We start from the raw sequence: 6436 nt of genomic DNA, 5'->3' as shown, positions 1-6436 counted from the left end.
GCCTGGGCATGCTCCTGATGAGGTGGCGGATGGTCTCCTGAGGGATCTCCTCCCAGACCTGGACTAAAGCATCCGCCAACTCCTGGACAGTCTGTGGTGCAACGTGGCGTTGGTGGATGGAGCGAGACATGATGTCCCAGATGTGCTCAATTGGATTCAGGTCTGGGGAACGGGCGGTCCATAGCATCAATGCCTTCCTCTTGCAGGAACTGCTGACACACTCCAGCCACATGAGGTCTAGCATTGTCTTGCATTAGGAGGAACCCAGGGCCAACCGCACCAGCATATGGTCTCACAAGGGGTGTGAGGATCTCATCTCGGTACCTAATGGCAGTCAGGCTACCTCTGGCGAGCACATGGAGGGCTGTGCGGCCCCCCAAAGAAATGCCACCCCACACCATGACTGACCCACCGCCAAATCGGTCATGCTGGAGGATGTTGCAGGCAGCAGAACGTTCTCCACGGCGTCTCCAGACTCTGTCACGTCTGTCACGTGCTCAGTGTGAACCTGCTTTCATCTGTGAAGAGCACAGGGCGCCAGTGGCGAATTTGCCAATCTTGGTGTTCTCTGGCAAATGCCAAACGTCCTGCACGGTGTTGGGCTGTAAGCACAACCCCCACCTGTGGACGTCGGGCCCTCATACCACCCTCATGGAGTCTGTTTCTGACCGTTTGAGCAGATACATGCACATTTGTGGCCTGCTGGAGGTCATTTTGCAGGGCTCTGGCAGTGCTCCTCCTGCTCCTCCTTGCACAAAGGCGGAGGTAGCAGTCCTGCTGCTGGGTTGTTGCCCTCCTACGGCCTCCTCCACGTCTCCTGATGTACTGGCCTGTCTCCTGGTAGCGCCTCCATGCTCTGGACACTACGCTGACAGACACAGCAAACCTTCTTCCCACAGCTCGCATTGATGTGCCATCCTGGATGAGCTGCACTACCTGAGCCACTTGTGTGGGTTGTTGACTCCGTCTCATGCTACCACTAGAGTTAATGCACCGCCAGCATTCAAAAGTGACCAAAACATCAGCCAGGAAGCATAGGAACTGAGAAGTGGTCTGTGGTCACCACCTGCAAAACCAGACCTTTATTGGGGGTGTCTTGCTAATTGCCTATAATTTCCACCTGTTGTCTATTCCATTTGCACAACAGCATGTGAAATGTATTGTCAATCAGTGTTGCTTCCTAAGTGGACAGTTTGATTTCACAGAAGTGTGATTGACTTGGAGTTACATTGTGTTGTTTAAGTGTTCCCTTTATTTTTTTGAGCAGTGTATATAATGTGTTGTAATTCTTGTGAGGCACAACTGAGAGAGCATAATTATTTTTTAAATTTTACTGGGCAGATAGCCTGCATCTGATGGTCAGTCTGAGGGGCGGGAGAGAACAGCGGTGAGTGCCTCACCGTACTCACCGTCCCTCCCTCTGCTGAGAAAAGGGGACACAGGCTTCCTGCTGATGGCGAAACTCAAATCGCACTGCATAATTTCTGCCTCATGCACCAATTCATGTTGTATATATTTCTCGATATTAAAATCCGCTAATAATAACAATGCAAGCTTATCGAAACACTGCTATACTCATTCATAGCTGCTGCAATGCTGGTTGTAGCGTGAGTGGAAGTAGGGAGAATGCGCATTTTATGGCTTATCAAAGTGTTGACAGTGCACAACTTAAACAAACTTTTTAAAACAGCAGCTCTTTGCTGTATTCATTGAGTCTCTCTAGTCATGGTTTTAAACGTTTTGAAATCTCACCGAGTCAACTTTGCTGTGCGCTCGGGGCTTCTTTTTAGACATGGTGATCTGAGCTATCTGATTGGCCAGTGGTAGGTCTATAGGTGCACTGATTTGTGTTTTAGAATTTTTGAAATATTTTTTTAGGGGGTAGATCAGCTTTAATATTGCAGATAGATTGTAGCTTCCATCAATGTAATTGTCTGCATCATTTCCAATCCCCCATTTTTTTGTAAATATATATTTATGTATACATACATACAGTGGGGGAAAAAAGTATTTAGTCAGCCACCAATTGTGCAAGTTCTCCCACTTAAAAAGATGAGAGAGGCCTGTAATTTTCATCATAGGTACACGTCAACTATGACAGACAAATTGAGAAAATAAAATACAGAAAATCACATTGTAGGATTTTTAATGAATTTATTTGCAAATTATGGTGGAAAATAAGTATTTGGTCACCTACAAACAAGCAAGATTTCTGGCTCTCACAGACCTGTAACTTCTTCTTTAAGAGGCTCCTCTGTCCTCCACTCGTTACCTGTATTAATGGCACCTGTTTGAACTTGTTATCAGTATAAAAGACACCTGTCCACAACCTCAAACAGTCACACTCCAAACTCCACTATGGCCAAGACCAAAGAGCTGTCAAAGGACACCAGAAACAAAATTGTAGACCTGCACCAGGCTGGGAAGACTGAATCTGCAATAGGTAAGCAGCTTGGTTTGAAGAAATCAACTGTGGGAGCAATTATTAGGAAATGGAAGACATACAAGACCACTGATAATCTCCCTCGATCTGGGGCTCCACGCAAGATCTCACCCCGTGGGGTCAAAATGATCACAAGAACGGTGAGCAAAAATCCCAGAACCACACGGGGGGACCTAGTGAATGACCTGCAGAGAGCTGGGACCAAAGTAACAAAGCCTACCATCAGTAACACACTACGCCGCCAGGGACTCAAATCCTGCAGTGCACGACGAGTTGAGTTTTTACCAAAAAGTTCTATTTTGGTTTCATCTGACCATATGACATTCTCCCAATTCTCTTCTGGATCATCCAAATGCACTCTAGCAAACTTCAGACGTGCCTGGACATGTACTGGCTTAAGCAGGGGGACACGTCTGAAGTTTGCTAGAGTGCATTTGGATGATCCAGAAGAGGATTGGGAGAATGTCATATGGTCAGATGAAACCAAAATAGAACTTTTTGGTAAAAACTCAACTCGTCGTGTTTGGAGGACAAAGAATGCTGAGTTGCATCCAAAGAACACCATACCTACTGTGAAGCATGGGGGTGGAAACATCATGCTTTAGGGCTGTTTTTCTGCAAAGGGACCAGGACGACTGATCCGTGTAAAGGAAAGAATAAATGGGGCCATGTATCGTGAGATTTTGAGTGAAAACCTCCTTCCATCAGCAAGGGCATTGAAGATGAAACGTGGCTGGGTCTTTCAGCATGACAAAGATCCCAAACACACCGCCCGGGCAACGAAGGAGTGGCTTCGTAAGAAGCATTTCAAGGTCCTGGAGTGGCCTAGCCAGTCGCCAGATCTCAACCCCATAGAAAATCTTTGGAGGGAGTTGAAAGTCCGTGTTGCCCAGCGACAGCCCCAAAACATCACTGCTCTAGAGGAGATCTGCATGGAGGAATGGGCCAAAATACCAGCAACAGTGTGTGAAAACCTTGTGAAGACTTACAGAAAACGTTTGACCTGTGTCATTGCCAACAAAGGGTATATAACAAAGTATTGAGAAACTTTTGTTATTGACCAAATACTTATTTTCCACCATAATTTGCAAATAAATTCATTAAAAATCCTACAATGTGATGTTCTGGATTTTTTTCTTCTCATTTTGTCTGTCATAGTTGACGTGTACCTATGATGAAAATTACAGGCCTCTCTCATCTTTTTAAGTGGGAGAACTTGCACAATTGGTGGCTGACTAAATACTTTTTTCCCCCACTGTATAAATACACATACACATACAGTACCAGTCAAAAGTTTGGACACACCTACTCATTCAAGGGTTTTTCTTAATTTTTACTATTTTCTACATTGTAGAATAATAGTGAAGACATCAAAACTATGAAATAACACATGGAATCATGTATCAAATTAAATAAAATTTTATTTGCCACATGCACCGAATACAACAGGTGTAGACCTTACAGTGAAATTCTTACTTACAAGCCCTTAAAGAACAATGCAGTTTTAAGAAAAAATAAGTGTTAAGTAAAAATAAATCATTAAAGAGCAGCAGTAGAGTAAAATAACAGTAGGGAGGCTATATACAGGGGGTACCGGTACAGAGTCAATGTGCGGGGGCACCGGTTAGTCGAGGTAATTGAGGTAATATGTACATGTGGGTAGAGTTAAAGTGACTATGCATAGATAATAAACAGAGTAGCAGCAGCATCGTAAAAGAGGGGGTGGGGGTGGGAGGGACAATGCAAATAGTCTGGGTAGCCGTGATTAGCAGTCTTATGGCTTGGGGATAGAAGCTGTTAAGAAGCCTTTTGGACCTAGGCTTGGCGCTCCTGTACCGCTTGCCATGCGGTAGCAGAGAGAACAGTGTATGACTAGGGTGGCTGGAGTCTTTGACAATTTTTAGGGCCTCCCTCTGACACTGCCTGGTATAGAGGTCCTGGATGTCAGGAAGCTTGGCCCCAGTGATGTACTGGGCCGTTCGCATTACCCTCTGTAGTGCCTTGCGGTCGGAGGCCGAGCAGTTGCCATACCAGGCGGTGATGCAACCAGTCAAGATGCTCTCGATGGTGCAGCTGTAGAACATTTTGAGGTTCTGAGGCCCCTGCCAAATCTTTTCAGTCTCCTGAGGGGGAATAGGCTTTGTCGTGCCCTCTTCACGACTGTCTTGATAGTTTGTTGGTGATGTGGACACCAAGGAACTTTAAGCTCTCAACCTGTTCCACTACAGCCCCGTTGATGAGAATGGGGTGTGCTCAGTCCTCTTTTTTTCCCCTGTAGTCCACAATCATCTCCTTTGTCTTGATCACGTTGAGGGAGAGGTTGTTATCCTGGCACCACACAGGCATTTTTCTGACCTCCTCCCTATAGGCTGTCTCGTCGTTGTCGGTGATCAGGCCTACCACTGTTGTGTCATCGGCAAACTTAATGATGATGTTGGAGTCGTGCCTGGCCATGGAGTCATGGGTACAGGAGGGGACTGAGCACACACCCCTAAGGGGCCCCCGTGTTGAGGATCAGCGTGGCAGATGTGTTGTTACCTACCCTTACCCCCTGGGGGCGGCCTGTCAGGAAGTCCAGGATCCAGTTGCAGAGGGAGGTATTTAGTCCCAGGGTCCTTAGCTTAGTGATGAGCTTTGATGGCACTATGTTGTTGAACGCTGAGCTGTAGTCAATGAATAGCATTCTCACGTAGGTGTTTCTCTTGTCCAGGTGGGAAGGGCAGTGTGGAGTGCAATAGAGATTGCATCATCTGTGGATCTGTTGGGACGGTATGCAAATTGGAGTGGGTCTAGGGTTTCTGGGATAATGGTGTTGATGTGAGCCATGCCTTTCAAAGCATTTCATGGCTACAGATGGGAGTGCTACGGGTCAGTAGTCATTTAGGCAGGTTATCTTAGTGTTCTTGGGAACAGGGACTATGGTGGTCTGCTTGAAACATGTTGGTATTACAGACTAAGTCAGGGACATGTTGAAAATGTCAGTGAAGACACTTGCCAGTTGGTCAGCGCATGCTCGGAGTACACGTCCTGGTAATCCGTCTGGCCCCGCGGCCTTGTGAATGTTGACCTGCTTAAAAGTCTTACTCACATCGGCTACAGAGAGCGTGATCACATAGTCATCCGGAACAGCTGATGCTCTCATGCATGCTTCAGTGTTGCTTGCCTCGAAGCGAGCATAGAAGTGATTTAGCTCGTCTGGTAGGCTCGTGTCACTGGGCAGCTCGCGGCTGTGCTTCACTTTGTAGTCTGTAATAGTTTGCAAGTCCTGCCACATCCGACGAGCGTCGGAGCCGGTGTAGTACGATTCAATCTTAGTCCTGTATTGACTCTTTGCCTGTTTGATGGTTCGTCGGAGGGCATAGTGGGATTTCTTATAAGCGTCCGGGTTAGAGTCCTGCTCCTTGAAAGCGGCAGCTCTACCCTTTAGCTCAGTGCGGATGTTGCCTGTAATCCATGGCTTCTGGTTGGGGTATGTACGTACAGTCACTGTGGGGACGAGATCATCGATGCATTTATTGATGAAGCCAGTGACTGATGTGGTGTACTCCTCAATGCCATCGGATGAATCCCGGAACATATTCCAGTCTGTGCTAGCAAAACAGTCCTGTAGCTTAGCATCTGCGTCATCTGACCACTTCCTTATTAACCGAGTCACTGGTGCTTCCTGCTTTAGTTTTTGCTTATAAGCAGGAATCAGGAGGATAGAATTATGGTCAGATTTGCCAAATGGAGGGCGAGGGAGAGCTTTGTATGCGTCTCTGTGTCACGACTGTCTGTGAGATGCGGTAAACGAAGTCAGGCGCAGGACACAGAACTCTCGGATACGTACTTTAATTCCGAAAAGGATCCAAAAGGACACAGAAAATAACTCCACGCAGGGAGGAAATAACCCGCTCACAAAATAGACAACCGTGAAGGGGAAAACAATCACACACAAAGTACAGATGAGAGACAGGGGTAATTATAAGGGAAACAATTAACATAATGACGAAC

This window comes from Coregonus lavaretus (genome assembly GCF_964263955.1).
Source record: "Coregonus lavaretus genome assembly, chromosome: 3".
In the NCBI taxonomy this organism is placed as follows: domain Eukaryota; kingdom Metazoa; phylum Chordata; class Actinopteri; order Salmoniformes; family Salmonidae; genus Coregonus; species Coregonus lavaretus.
This window is presented reverse-complemented; position numbering follows the sequence as displayed.